Source organism: Physeter macrocephalus, chromosome 12 (assembly GCF_002837175.3).
Source record: "Physeter macrocephalus isolate SW-GA chromosome 12, ASM283717v5, whole genome shotgun sequence".
NCBI lineage: Eukaryota > Metazoa > Chordata > Mammalia > Artiodactyla > Physeteridae > Physeter > Physeter macrocephalus.
The window spans coordinates 73822309-73836401 of NC_041225.1; the positions used below are offsets into that span (position 1 = coordinate 73822309).

Consider the following 14093-nt stretch of genomic DNA (forward strand, 5'->3'; position numbering starts at 1 on the left):
CGGAGGCTAGTCTAATAAACGGGGGGTGGCGGGAAAGGCGAGAGCGAGGGAGGGAGGGAAACACCCTCCTCCTCTTTCAGCAAGTGCACCTCAGCTTGAGATTTGGGTAGGTTTTTACCTGTATTTCTAAAAACCACCACCGCACTCCCTGCACCAACCACCCACTGCCTCGACTTCCAAGAGAAGCAGCTACTGAGGCCAAAGAAAAGAGGGGAAGACGAAGGAGCTGGGGGGAAGACAAATAAATAAATGAAAGCGCGCGCGAGCGAGAGGGGCTGGGGAGAGGAGGGAGCGAGGGAGCGCCCGGGACTCGCGACGGCGGCAGGTTCAATTAGCTAAACAAAGAAATCATGGCGGATTGTTTACATTTGGCAGCGCCCGGGCCGAGCGGCCGCCGGCCCCCAGCCGCCGCGGCCCCCGAGGAGTCGGCTAGCTGCCCCCGCGCCCCGGCTGGGTAAGTGACGCCGCCGCCCCGCGCGCCGCCCCCGCCGCCACCCCGCCCCCCGCCCCTCCCCCGCCGCCCCAGCCCCCTCCTCGGGCCCCCGGCACAGCTGGGCTCGGCTTAGATTTCGGCGACGCCGAGACTCGCGTCCTTGGCTGCTGCTGCGGCGGCTGCTGCAGCCGCGGGGAAGGGATGCGGAGAGTTGGGGTGGGGGCAGCAGCGCCGCGCCGCCGCCCCAGCCCCCTCCTCGGCCCCCCGGCATAGCTGGGCTCGGCTTAGATTTCGGCGACGCCGAGACTCGCGTCCTTGGCTGCTGCTGCGGCGGCTGCTGCAGCCGCGGGGAAGGGATGCGGAGAGTTGGGGTGGGGGCAGCAGCGCCGCGTGCAGAGCAGGGCCCCTCCTCTTGTCAGTGGCCTCCCGGGGTCAGGCCCTCCCTGGTGGGGTGCGCTCGCCTCGCTCCGCCGCCTCCGCGCTGAGGAGGACCGAGGCGGAGCGCGCCGCAGCCCGGGAGGTGGGGCCCGGCCGTGACCCCGCGGGCTACGCGGCGCTGAGGGCGGGGTGGCCGCTCAGAGCCCGGCCCCAGCCTTGCTGCCTCTGGTCCAGCGGTCTCCGACGTGTACTCACTCCCTCTCTCCTGCCCCCTTCCCCACGACCTTTCCCTCCCGCTCCCCGCGCCTTTCCTGCTCCCCTCGCTGCGTCCCTCAGGCTGGCCCTAAGGTTGAGAACCTGCGTCGGAGGTCACCTCCAGAGGCTGACCTTGCCAAAGCCACCCACGTCTGTGAGAGCTTTTCCAAAGGCTGAATCTTTTTCCTCATCTTTTTGGCCCCGGGGTTCGCTTTTTTCCATAGGGAGGAACTCTGTCGTTCCTACAGAGGCTTTTAGCGGTCTCTTAGCTGTCTTTGTGCTGAGGTTGGTACAGTGGTACCAGGAGGCTGGCTAATGACAGGGGCGGAAAACAAAGGCAACAAATAGGGGAAAAAACAGGGCAATGTCACCAACAACAGAGGGGGCTCTCTATTTTCCCAGCAAAGATGGTTTCCTTTGCGGGAATCCTTCAAGCATCGTTGGCATGAAAGTGACATATTTCCTTTGTAGAGAGAAAAATCCTAGGTCCTTTAAATTAATCTCAATTTTTCCTGCCATGAAACTTTTTTTTTTTTTTTAATGTTTAGTGCATTTAGTAGTTTGCTTTTTTTTTCTCTTGCTTCCCTTTTCCAGAACCTCAGTTAATATATCTTATCTGTCTTGTGTCCTGTTTGGGGGAAAATCACAGGCAGGACTGTATATTAGAGCAGGATTTAGAGTTGGTGGCGTTTAAGTAGCCTTGCCACAGGGTTGGCTGGGGACCAGGGCAACAGAACCAAGCTCAGTGGCACCTCTTGCATATGTTCGAGTCTCTGACATCACGTGGCTAACAGGTTGCTAATGGACATTGTAATTTGTAGTTCAGTGAACTGCTTTATCACCTGAGGAAAAAAATGCTATTTAAAAGAAAAGACACTTGTATTATCATGGCAATTATTATTATATCTTTTCTATACAAATATGATTCAAGTGAATGAATTTTTGATTCATAATTTTTATTATACTCTCTCAAATGCCCATCCGGAATAAGATATGCTCCAGTTTTCCTCCCCTTCCCCTTAAAAGTAGCAAACACTGGGTAATTGAGTCTCACTTATTGGATTCAACCAAATTATATCTATTTATGCTTAGTAATTACCAAAGCAATGTTCTATCCAGCCCACTACATCTTTAATAAAGCAAAACTTACTTTATAATGATTATTTGGCAGGTGTAGCCCTACACCTTGCCATCTCACTATTCAGTTCTTTTTTGACCCATTGACATTTCAAAAACTAAGATTTACTCACAGAGCAGGATAGGAATGGGAGTGGGTGGCAAGCTTTAGCTAACTCAGGAACCCAGAACTTCCTGGAGTCTGAAGCTCCCACTGAAGATTGTACATGTCTGTTTTCATGGTTGTGTGGACGTCATAAAAAAAAAAAAAGTTGGTACTTCCACAAAGAGCTTCTACCCAGACACTTAACTCACCAGTTAGCATGAGACTCCATTACTCAGTAACCCCGAGCACATTCTCATAAATGGATTTTATGTTGACTCCCTGCCCATACCAGGTCAGAGATCAGAATCATGGAAGGAAGTGAATTGGCCTCCAAAGTGACTTTAACAGAAGCAGAAAGATCAGTCTTTGGGTTATAGATCTTGCTGACCCATTAAGGGTCAGTAAATTAATAGACTGCACTTGAGTTGACACTTCTGATCCCAACTTAACGCGTTGATTAACTGATGGCTGCTATCTTCATTATGGGCTATTAGCACATTGTTAAACCTGAACTTAGCATAAGAAATTGTTTTTATGTTTACTCTTTGGTTCCCAAGGTTAATCAATATTCATCATGGCCTTAAAAATTTTTTTAACTAAAGAGGTTAGTTAAATAAACCCTTTTGTAGAGAAAAGAAAACTCAATATTATAACTGTATATGACTTTGGGATGCAAAATCTTATCTGACAATATACAAAAATATTCAATTAGAAACACCATCTCCAAAGGGAGAAATACATATAAGCATTAAGGATTTAAAATTGACATCCTTTTCATTTGTAGCTGGCCCTCTTATTCTTCTGTGTGCATTTTAATGACTGTCAAGTTTAACGATATTTAGATTTTCAATGATGGTTTGCGTAAATTGCTGGCTAGGAATAAATAGCTCTTTGTAGTCAATGCCTAAGCCTAGACTTTGCCTTCCAGGAAGTGTGAATCTTAGGCCCCAACGAGGCACACATTTGTGATCAACATACGTTAGAAATCAATCTTTATAAGGTATTATTAAATCCTTGGCATGTTTCTTCTTTCCTGGCTTTCCTGAAATTTCTAGAACATTCCAAAGTAGTTGGATTCCTGGTGGAGTGAGTATCATCAGTGATTACTCTTTTCATCTCATCATTTGTTAATCAATGTCAATAATGCTGGGAAAACTGCTTTAAACACTTGCAAAATTTATACTTCTAATCAGGCAATAGATCAGGAGTTGTATAGATTGTTTGCTTCCTATAGAACTTCATTCAAAGCTGAGTCTGTTCTGTCAGCTAGGTCACAGAAGGAACAGTAATTTCCAGTAGAGGTTTTTGAATTGATCAACTGGTAAACATTTATTAAAATGAAAGCAAAACCAAAAATATAATCAAACACAAGAAGTATTCTACAGAAAAATATAGGAGAATTAGGACATTTTTATCTCTCTAAAATCGAGGCCAAGAAGGGTGTCAAGCCTGCGAGTTTCAAAAACAAAGGATTGGTCCCCAGAATGAGAGGCCACTGAATTTGGCAAAGAGGAGGTCATTGATGACCTTGGGGTGGGTAGTGTTGATTGAGGGGTTAAGGTGAGAGGCAAGATTGTTGGAGGGAAAAGAGGAATAAGATGGTGAGAAAGTTATAGTAGATAATTTTAAAGAAGAATGTTTTGTTATGATGTTCTTGAAAGGCACTATCACTGGCAAATCCTCAGTTCACAGGACCAAGTCTAAGATAATAGGATCTTAGCAGAAACAAAATTAAAACAGCATTACGTATGTTAAAAACTCCACAGCAAATAAAAGCTGTGCAAGGCACCTGCCTTCAGAACTAGCCACATTTGTCAGCATTAAAAACCGGTACCAACAGGTAATCCTCTTGAATCATCTTCTTTAGTCGTTTGGTGACACATGGCTGCAGGATTGTGATCAGCCGAGGCAGACGGTCCCCAAGCTCTAGGGTACACAGATTATTTTTGGCTTTAAAGTGTTTGAGCCCATTCTTACTTGAAATTCAATGTCTTGTGCACTTGCTTTCTCCCTTATTTCATTTCCTTAAGCCCTGCCAAAATGCTTTTGTAACCATACAGCCTTGCTACAAATTATCTTGGTATTTAGGGGAAGTTTTTTTTTGTTGTTTGTTTTTGAGGTGTGTGCATCTGGCGTCATATCTGCAGAGTTAGAGGATGTGCTGTGAGCAGATCTTTCTCTGCAACACCAGACTACACTGCCTACCAGAGAGAACAGCAACATTTATTGTCCTGTCCTGCCACTTAAGAAATTGAACTGAATCTATAATGCAGGCTTTAAACTTGTAATGCATATGTATAAAATGAGTTCTTTAAAATTTGTTTGGCAAGAACTTATTTTATTATGAATGGTATATTGTGAGAAAGGCAAAACATTTGGCCTTATTAGGTGGCAATCCGCAGATAATTTTTTTTTTAAAAGAATAAGAATTTGATTTCATTAAGGTGGCTTTGAGGTGTGCTTTGTGCTTGGAGGAGGACTGGGGGGTCAGCAGGGGCTGCTATGAGTCAGAGGCTGTGGAAAACAAAGTGGAGCAGCGGAAAAGATCTCAAGCCCACCTTAGAGGAAACAGCAATATAAACAACCAAGGCCATAGAACAAGGCTAACCCAAATCTGTGGAATCTGCATCAAGGGAAGGCAGGATTTTAAAGAAGCAGCAGCTTTCAGACGCATATATCAAAGAGTTCTGTGCCAGTTAGGAAAGCTAGTGGAAGCAAAATTTTGAGATGTAAGAGGCTTACAGTTCTTCCTTAAAGAGGCAGAGGCCCTAGCCTTGTTACAGTTGGGCTCCAATAGTACCAGCATACAAGCCAGGAAGCAGGCAGAAGATGAGTCAGAAAGATAGGTAGGCTCCATGTGAAGGAGGTTAGGTGGAGGTGTGGATATTTCCCCAGAACTCTTTGTACAGGGGCAGCAGACCCAACCCTCTTGCCAAATCCAACTCACCAGCGGGTTATAGAGTTTTAAATATTCTATTGTATCCCTATTGTGCATGTTATGTGGGGAGGGTCGAGGATTGAGTGTGGCTGCAAAGATTGCATGGACAGGGTAGGGAAAAAAACAGGGTCTGAGAAAGATGGAGTAACCCAATGAGACTGTAGGATTTGAATATAATGAAACATTCAGAACATAATATACCAAAGGTGCAGGGTTTGAAAGCAAAAACCATAGGCTCCAATAAAACTGTGTCCCGGAGTATATATTTCCAACAATGCACTGGAAGTCACTTTAACTAGCTCTGAATTAATGTGTCAAAATTCTTGTATCAAGCCCTTGTGTGTTGCCACAACTCAATGAAAATTTTAACTTCAAAGAATATATTCATACAACACATTTATCCTAGAGCCATCCTTTCCGAATGAAAGCTTCTAAACATAGCCCAGGTGAAACTGAGCACCAGAGACACAGTGAGTTTGACAATGGCATTTTGTTATTTATTGCCATAGTTTCCTCTATAGCGATGCATTTTGAAAATTGTGTCTTCTTGAGGGCATCACATATGATTTAACAGAACCGATTAAGTGACAACTCCGTTGCTAAAACAAAATAAAACACAACAAATATCAAACATGCTTCTCATGCTTATAATTAGCTGAAGAATGATACTGCATATATACAAGAGGCCCTGTGGATCTCTACGAATATCGTACAATCAAGAACACACACAGGACTCAACATATTGAACATTTAGACCGACATATCCTGAAAACTCAGTCTTCTGTTTCGTTTCACTTTTTATGACTGCCTCAAGTGTTTGTAGTCTGTAACTTAAGGACAATGTATTCGTGTTCTATCGCTGTTATAAAAAATTACTACAAACTTCATGGCTTAAGACAACACAGATTTATCATCTTTATAGTTCTGTAGGTCAGAACTCTGACAGAGGTCTCACTGGGCTAAAATCAAGGTGTCAGCATGGTCGCATTCCTTACTAAGGACCCTGGGGGAAAATCCATATCCTTGCCTTTTCCAGCTTCTAGAGACCACTCACATTCCTTGGATCACGACCCCCTTCCTCCATCTTCAAAGCCAGAGATGTTGCATCTTCCTGACCATTCTTCCACAGTCACGTCTCCCTCTAATCACACCTGGGCACAGTTCTCTGCTTTTAAGGATCCATGCGATTTGATTGGGCACACCTGTCTCACAGTCTTTAATTAACCTTAATGGCATTGACAAAGTCCCTTTTGCCATAGAAGGTATCGCATTCACAGATTCCAAGGATCAGGATGTGGACATCTTTGGGGGGGCCATTATTCTGCCTTATTTTTAATTCTACTCCTCTTTCTAACTGTTAATTTAGATTACTCTAGAAGCAGATGCCGAGGCAAGGATCCCAGTGCCACAAGTTTATATGGGAGTGATACCAAGAAATGCTGATAAGGGAGTGGGGAAAGGAGATAAGGGATTAAAAAAAGACAAGAGATGGTGTGTTATTAAGCAAGTTGCCCCTGGGAAATTGAAGTTTAATCCTGTTGGGGTAATTCTGAGGGATAGTGTAGAACTCACAGTCACTCTAATGGAGGGGTGAGTTATTCTTAATCAGCAGCTTTATCCTCCAAATCCCTGTCTTTATTGGTTCAGGCTGCTTCTAAGGGTATTATCTCTCTGGCACTTCTGGCTTGTCCCACAGTTGGGCCAAGTATATTGCCCCATCCAGGCTGAAGACCTGAAGCAGAGCTCACAGGTGTTCCCGGCAAGCAGGCTTCAGTGTGAAGAAGTGAGTGCCAGCAGTTTATGGGTGGGGCTTCCGTGGGTACCTCTCAGATTTAATCTATCACCAAGTTCTACTTTTTATTATTCCTCCCTAATTTCTCTGACACTTTCCTCTTTCTATTGCTACGATTCAGATCAGTTTCTCTAAATCACTCTACTAGTTCGTTCTTTCCACCTCAAGTGTTCTTCCACCCCAACCTGTGCTATATATATGGCTTCAAAGTTTGTCTTCCTGAAAACATGGCTTTTATTGTGTTACTTAGATAAGCAAGTAAGCAAAAGTCTTCATCGATTTCCCGTTACCTATAGGAAAATTTTAAATGAAAAATCCTCAGTCTAGCCTTCAGGTACTTCCATTCTGGCCCTATATTAACTTATCTTTGTCAAGTATTATACTTACATCAATTAATGTTTATCGTATTTACCCTGTCCCTGGAGAGCAGGAGAACTAGCCTAATTTACCTGTGTTTTGGCTTTGTCCATAGTCCTTAATCCTTGGGATCTAAGCCTGGACGATATGAAACATTTTACCTGACCCAGGTCAAACACTCTTGTCTCATTACTCTCCGTACTTGCCTCATTACTATTTGGGGACACATCTTATGTTTTCCTTTCTTCATGTTCTTGGTCGTAGAGTTTCTTTTTCTGGGCTAATGATCTAATCCCTGCCCAGCCTTAAGGTTCAGGTGAAACCCTTCCTCTCTCTATTTAAGCCTTCTATTAGCCTAACCCAGCTGGAAGTGAGGAATCTCTCTTCTCTGAACTCTTTAAAGCTACTATTTTAGCGTTTATTATTTTTGCCCATAATTTTAGCTATCTTTTCATAGAATAGAAGTTTAATCTTCTCAGACAGGTTCATGGGCACTTAAAGATAACAGGACATCATATATTTTTGCCTCTCAAATCCTAGAATATTGGGGCTATTGTATGTACTCTTTAGCTATTTGTTGATATATTTGTTAAACATAAATCTTTTTTTTTGGAAAAGTCTGAGTAGCTTATTTTGACCAAAGTGAAAACGAATAAAGGGGGGAAAATCAGTATTTTAGTGATGTTCTACTGCTGTGCTACAAAGCAATTCATTACTTCAGTTGAATGATAAATGAACCTAATTCTTTCTTACTTCAAGCAAGCAAATTAAAAAAAAAGTTTAAGATACTGGAAAGTTTGAAACCAAGTTACCTTAAAAGTATAGACTAGAAGTTTGGATGGTTTCCTTCTCTTCTTAACCTAGCCCAAAGAGATGGGGGTGAGAATTAGAATCTTTCCTTTTTGAAAACTGAAGTATAGTTAGAAGGTGTTTGGACCTTTTCATTTAAAATTTTCAAACTTAAAAACTAATTTAAAAAGAACTTTGGATATGACTGCACTTGCAAGGCAAAATGTCTAGTCCAATGGATGCTGGTTTTTCTATTTTTCATTGAAAAAGAAGTCCCTGTTTTCGTTTGATCTCAGGAGTCAAGGGGGTGATTGCAAAAAGCTGGGAAGCTTGGCTGATGATTCCTTAAGGTATCAGCAAAGCTTTTCTTCTGTGCACAGTTGTACGCATCAAGGCCCGTGTTTCGTGTTGCCTTTTTAGTGTTGGAAATCATATTTCACAATGACTTTAATCTGGCTCTTCGGACCAAGAATGGCATCGCAGTATTGCCAACAGAAAAGAATAAAGGTATCTGGCAGGGGACCATCCTTTGCTTATGTCAGACCTCATTAACACCAATCTATTGAGTTGATAATCAACACATATTGCAAGTAACATTCTTTAGTAGTTCTCAGTCCTGGGAGTTGAAAAATACAGATGCCTGGGCCCCATGGGCAGAGATTCCAAGGTAATAGGTTTGGGCTGTGTTTTGGGCATCAGCGTTCTGAAATTAGCACCAGGTGATCCTAAGGAGCAGACAACACTGAGAATCACTGCTCTAGTCCCTATCATCTTCTGCAGGCTGAGAAAACGTGGATATTGTGGACCGCAGAGTTTTTAGATAATTTAGAAATCATCTGCTCTCCTCTCTCAGGAAATTTAAGAGTTGAGCAAGCAGATCTGGCAGTATTTAGAGGAATAACTAATACCCATACAGCAGGAGTCAGAGCTAAATTTCAGGTCTCCTGACTCCCAGCCCACAGTCCTTTCCTACTTACAGTGTGATCCAGCGGCATCACATGAGAGCTTGCTACAAATGCAGAACCTCAGGCCATACCCCTGACCTCCTGAATCAGAGTCGGCTTTTTTAACAACTTCCCCAGGTGGTTGGTATTCATGTTCCTGAGACGCCTTCATCTTAGCCACTGCTTAACCAGCATCTTTGAGAGTCTGGAATTTCATTTATTGATATTTCTATAGCCTCAACATTTAGCACAATACCTGGAACTTGGAAGATAACTATATTTGTTGAATTTTAGTTTCCTTTTTGCTGTAAAATGTGTTAGACATATACTTTTATTAAACAATTTATTCTTTGAATAAATGACCTTGATTATACTTTCTATGTACTGTTCAACGTTTCATCTTTATGAGCCTTTATTGAGTACCTGCTTTGTACTAGGCACTGTAACTACAGAGGTAAGTGAGATACTTCCTAGGAGCTCACCGTCTAGTTGGCGACAAGAGAGGGACAATAAACAGATGTGATAATACTGCGGGATAAGGGCCACGATGGAAATATTGTGGCATAAGAGACTTCAGTGTGACCACAGGGAGAAAGAACTTTGGGTCTGGGTTTTGGGGGGTAGTCTAGGATGGTCTTTGGGGTGGTCTTGAGGTTTTAAGAGCAAATGAACGCCAAGTTGACTCTAGATAGTAATCTGGGGTCAGCCAGGTATTGGAGGTGTAGGGGTGCAGGCAGCACTGTTCAAAGGGCATTACAAGGAGATGGAGCAGCCCACTTTAAGGCTCAAGGTACCTCTATCTTGTGTGTCAAAATAGAAAGAAAACTATACTTGGGAATGGCTGCTCTTGGTAATCCAGTGGAGGGAAATGTAGTAGAACACTTAGAGTGACTGGAGGTGGGGTGCAGGGAAGGGAAGAGAGTTCCTGTATTTCTTATCCACCTGGCTCTAGATGTTAAGGAAAATACTTAGAAAACCAGGGAACAGCCCAAACATTTTAAAATTTGGAAATATTAATTGCACATTCCCTGGGGAGTCCATGACAGCCTAGAGTTTGGAGATCTTGTAACTGGGCTCCTTTTGGCCCAATTACAAGATCTCCGATGTTCAATATCGACAGTAAATTGCAGGCCTGTCCAATGCAGACAGAATCACCCAATTCCAGTACCTTCAAGGACCTTCCCTTTTCCAATAAGACCTTTTCAAATAAGACCTTTCCCTTTTCAAATAAGGTCGAGACCTGTGCCATCCAATATAGTAACTACCAGTCACAAGTGGCTATTGAGTGCTTAAAATGTGGTTAATCCAAATTGAGTTTATTAAACAATTTATTCTTTGAATAAATTGGTGAGTGTGAAATACACACTGATTTTGAAGACTTATTACCGAAAAATTGTAACATCTCAATAATATTTTATATTGATTCCATGTTGAAATGCTAATATTTTGGATACATTTGGGGTTAAAGAAAATATATTTTAAAAATAACTTTGCCTTTTAAAATGTAGCCACTCGAAAATTTAAAATTATGTATGACTCACATTATATTTCTGTGGGCAGAACTGGCTAGATTATTCCAACCTGAAGATGCCAGCAAATAATTATTTTTCTCTTCCACTGTGGTAAACACACTCCCAAGTCCATCTGTGGCTCCAGATGACTTGGGAATGGTTTTACCTTTAAAGCTGTAGAGACATACCTTTTCAGTGGTAGTGACAAACTGCGGTAAAGTCAAATGAGTAACAAACAAAATTTTGCCTTTATTGACTATTTTTAAAATTTTCATTTTAGAATATCTTTTAAACATCACAGTTATTTTTATTTCATGGCTACGCAGGTTTATGACTTGTCCAACTCTTTCCCTCTAATGCCTGAATAAAATGCCATTGTCAAATATACCCTCTTTAAGCTGTGTTATTTGACATACACTAGGTAGGACAGAGCTTTAGGTCCTATTTTCACTTCAGTGCAGATGTGAAAGTTCCAGTTAATGAGAGCATTGTGTAAGTGTTTGTGTTTTAAGAAAAAAAGGCTTCCTGAATCTGCCTTAAAGCTTTAGATCTTCTGTACAGGGAATAAAGTGACATGCTCAAATTAACTGTGGCCAGACAGATCCACGTGATATGAATATAAATGTTTGAGTCTTGCTTAAATTAAGGTTCTTGGTGTCAGGGAAAGCTCTTTCTCACTAGGCAAGTCAAAATCACTGTGTCTCACTCTTCTACTGGGACATATAGTACAAGATTTGTATTGAACTCAACTACGAGATTTTATTCAGTATACTTATTTTAATACATTTAAAGAAACTTCTTCAGGGGTCTAAAATTTTCAGTCCACGTTTGTTTTCTCTGGCTTTTGAGAACTTCAAAAACCTTTCCATTCTTTAGCCAGTGGTTATGTAGTTAATTAGAAAGACTATGTAAAGAGGCTAGAATTTGAGTTTTGAAGTCAGCAGAAAGGTTTCCATGGCTTACTCTCTGGTGGTCAGAATCAGGTCACTTCACCAAAAAACAGCTTTCTGAAGCACTCATTCCTTGAATTGTTATTTCTCCAAAAATAACCTCTCTGAAAGTCAATTCACCAAAATCCACTTCCCCTATTGAGCAATTCATGAAATGACCAATTTGCCAAATCATTGATTATCAATACTTTCCTTCTATTAAGCTTTCCTAAAGTTTATGTCAAATCCTGTTGTATAAAGTGACTGCAGCAACTCTGGGGATATTTTAAAGTTTTAGTTTAGTTTGGTTTGAATTCTTTTTAGTTTTCATTTTTGCTGCAGCCATTTTATGTTAACTAGTTGATAGGCACTGACTAAAATTTAGTGTGCTCCAGGTTTCCTCAGAGTATTGATCTCTGACTTTTGGAATTATAATAACTGTATTTCAAGTCACAGTGCTGTGCCTGTCTTAAAATCAAGGACTTTTATAAATCATAAGGACAAGGTAAGTTTCTGTCATTTTTAATCTGACCCATGCTCTTTTGTATTTTTTTGACTCATAGATTTACTAACTTTATAAATCAAATGGATTTCATGAAGTATATCCTAAACATTTAAAAAGTGTCCAAAATGTGAAACATACAGGAAATGACAGCTTATTTGGACCAATGAATGTGCTGCAGAGCTGCTGGGCTTAAATGGCTAGGGCAAAATAAAATTTAAAAAAACTAAAATTAAGACTAAATATTAAACTAAAAATTTAAAATATCATTTAGGGCTGTTAAACTAGCCTATGCAACTCAATTTGCTAGACATTTTTTAAAATGCAGAAAGGTTATGCCTTCTGTCTCTTTGTTATGTTGACTTGGTACTAGTTTGTAGGAAGATTCGAGATGAAAGGCAATACCATTATTATAAGCAGTAGAAAAAAAGTAGGAATGCCCAGAAGGGATTTTATAACAGACCATGTGATTAGGACCTCAAATTTGACATATACTAATCACCAATACAAAGTGAATTCAAATTCCTAAAAAATGTTGCCATGACAACAAAATTAAAATAGTCAACTTTAAAAATAATCTTCAAAGCTTCAATGACTATGGATAATATTAATTGCTGTAAAAGTAAAAGTTTAAAGAAACAAGTTTTTGGTAAATTCAGCAAATTGGCCCTTCTTCAAATTCATCATTTGGTAAATGGCCATTTGGTGAATGGGATCTTCAGCAAATTGCCCTAAAAGAATATGATTTGGGGCAAGTTAGTCACTCTTCTAAATCTCACTTGCTTTACTCTGTGAATGGGGATGATAAAGATGAGTACCTCTTAGGGATTTGTGAGGATTAAATACGATAACGTGTTACCTTACACTTAGCTTAATAAATATTACTTCCTTTCCCTTGGAATGAAGGTCTACCTATGACTGGGCCACTAATCAACTGTTCCAAATCATGTCAATTTTTGGGGCCTTAGCTTTCTTAACTTTAAAGTGAAGGGATTTGACCAAATTATCTCTAAGATCCCCTTTCATCCTAAGAATTTTATGGTGTTAAAAACAAACTTTGGCCTGCTGAATCAAGACCTGTTTAGATTCCACAACTTCTGAGGCCTGGGTTCTAGGTAAGGATAGTATTCAGGGATTAGGTAGCTGAGTCACTGGTGCTAATTTTGACGAGCCTTTCTGAGTTGTTGCTAGGACCCTGAATATTTTCCAGTCCCAAGAATCCCAAGGTAATGTGCTCTTCAACAACCCTGAAGGAAAACAAGTTTTGTTCTATCTCAACCCTGGATTGAGGAGGGGTGGAGGGAAGGAGCTGACTACATGGGTATCTCTGGGTGACCCTTGGCTTCAAAGAGATATCTGAGTATCAGTTCAGCTCTAAGAGGCCCTCCTCTCTGATGTACCTAGGGTATGGAGGGTTTGCTAGGGGAGCCTGAAAGCTAACTGGATATCTACTGGCGTGTATAGTAACTGTGAGGGACCTGTTGGTTTCTGTCCCTTTCCATTCTGCTCTGGGCTTTTTGTTACTTAGTACTGTGCATTTGTTTGCTATCCTAAAAATAGTCTCTTTTATCAAAATGAGGTAAGCATACACTTGACTGTATTACAACATCTGAACATTTCTGTGCATAGCCAGTCTTTATCCTGGCAGGAGCACATCATACTTGTGAATTCAAATTAGTTAGAATAATAAATAAAAACTTTTTTAGAGCAGACCAACATACTTCCATTGAAAATAGCTACTGCTTAATTTAAAATGCTATAGAAAAACTCATCTTTCTCCTTGGTATTTTACAAAGTTAGAGGTTTTCCCCAAACACAGCAAAGTTTCCAAATGTACTGATTGTGTATCCAGTCAATGCTACATCCTTAGACCAACTGCATTTCCCTACATGATTTTAAGTCTATCTTTAAGACTTTTAAACAAAGTTCAAAGCACACACTTTCTTTACATTTCCATCCATAAAATGCAGCACAAATCGCACTATATTTACTCAGGGGAAAAAGAAAGAGACATCTCCATGCTCTAGGAACCACTGACAGAAC

At 41.0% G+C, this 14093-nt stretch overlaps 1 long non-coding RNA gene across 1 annotated transcript in view; it reads left to right on the top strand.

The window, feature by feature from the left end:
* The first annotated feature begins 242 nt into the window (after positions 1–242).
* The window catches only part of LOC114487410 (uncharacterized), a 240925-nt gene continuing 227074 nt past the window's right edge, over positions 243–14093 (top strand). The window contains exon 1 of the long non-coding RNA XR_003682478.2: positions 243–454. This is a non-coding gene — a long non-coding RNA (uncharacterized lncRNA). The remainder of the gene's footprint in view (positions 455–14093) is intronic.